Genomic DNA, 1,638 nt, shown 5'->3' with positions numbered 1-1,638 from the left:
ACTGCTACTGTTCTTAGTCATCGATGAAGCGCCTTCGCCTGCTCATAACAGCACACGGTTCGTGTGTGTGTGTGTGTGTGTGTGTGTCTTTTGTTATCTGTTAAGTTTAATAAATGATCTTAAATTATACTTAACATAGGGTTCACTTTTCTATCCTAACACACAATTTAGGATCATAGATGACTCAAGGTACAGTTCTTCTTTCGGACAGCACCTTGACAGACATACCTGCAGGTAAGGTCAGGCCCTGCATCCTCCTGAACTCTGTCCTGAATGGGCAAATGTTACAAAGGTTTTTAGCACTGTGGATAAATGCTCTCTCTGCCCCTTAGCCTCAGACCAAATACACTCCGATCTTTGTGGGTTGGCAAATCTAGTTCCCCAGATAAGTACTCAGATGTGTACCACTTCACCTACTAACCTCCTGCCCGAAGGCCCTGAGTTCTCTTGTTCTGTGGCCTCTAATCCCACAGCTCTCTCTTAGTCTCTTGTTTTTTCTGCCACCATGTCTCTGTTGCTGATCCTCCCCATCACTTTCTCTCTTGTGTCACAGCTGTCTGTCATTTGGATCGAAACATTTCAATACAAGAATATAGGATATGCCCCCCACCACCACCCACAAGCCTCCATGTTTTCAGGCCAGGTTGTGCTTAGTATTCCCCCATAAGGTAATGGCCGGGGAGCTCCAGGAAATGCAGACAAACCCGGGCTGATGAGTCAAGGCAAAGGGGTAAACCAGAGCAGCTCTGCGTAGGGTGGGAAGGCCATGGCGTCCAGTAGTGACTGGCTGTCCGGGTGAATGTTGTGCTGGTGATGGCCTACGGGAGCCTGGTGTTTGTACTGCTATTTATTTTTGTGAAGAGGCAAATCATGCACTTTGCAATGAAATCTCGGAGGGACTCTCACGTCCCTGTGGGACACAATGCCCCTAAGGATCTGAAAGAAGAGATTGCTATTCGCCTATCCAGAGTTCAGGATCTCAAGTAAGAACCCCAGGTCCTTGCAGATGATGATACCAGACTGCCGCAGATGGAAACCCAGGAAAATCAAAATTGCTACAACTGTCTGTTCAAGATGAAAGCTCTGGACGCCATTCGTGCCTCTGAGATCCCATTTCACACTGAAAGTCGGCATCCCCGTCCCCTAATGGGCAGAAATTTCCATTCCTACCTGCTCGATCTTCGATCTTCGGAACGCTACTGCTCCATTCAAGGATGTGTGCAAAACCCTCATTGATACCCTGCTGCATGGCTGTGAGGCAGCCCACTATGGGACAGGGGTCTTTGACCAGCGTGAGTACCTGCACTCTCAGGAGGCCCTGACTGAGCTGGCCACTGCGGTCAAAGCACGAAGTGGGAGCTCTCAGCAACACCACCAGTCAGTAGCCAAAGACCTTACCCAATCTCCTGAAGTCTCCCTAACTACCTTCCAGGTGGCATACCTCCCCTGTAGTCAGAAGAGTAAACGTGCCAAGCATGTCCTCGAATTGAAGAGCTTTAAGGACAACTATAATACCCTGGAGAGTATTCTGTGATGGAACTGACAGACTCTTGCTGGAGATGGAGCCAGGACTAGAGTGTGCTTGCCAGGCAATCCTCAGGTTAGCTGACTGGTGGGCCTGCACTCTGTTGCCCGACA

The 1,638-nt window shown here is 49.1% G+C and overlaps 1 pseudogene; it reads left to right on the top strand.

Moving 5' to 3' along the window:
* Positions 1–766: 766 nt before the first annotated feature.
* On the top strand, positions 767–1,534 carry LOC101657918 (annotated as a pseudogene).
* The last annotated feature ends 104 nt before the right edge of the window (positions 1,535–1,638 follow it).

This window comes from Echinops telfairi, unplaced genomic scaffold (assembly GCF_000313985.2).
Source record: "Echinops telfairi isolate 266 unplaced genomic scaffold, ASM31398v2 ScPeMD7_7476;HRSCAF=8514, whole genome shotgun sequence".
NCBI lineage: Eukaryota > Metazoa > Chordata > Mammalia > Afrosoricida > Tenrecidae > Echinops > Echinops telfairi.
This window is presented reverse-complemented; position numbering and strand designations above follow the sequence as displayed.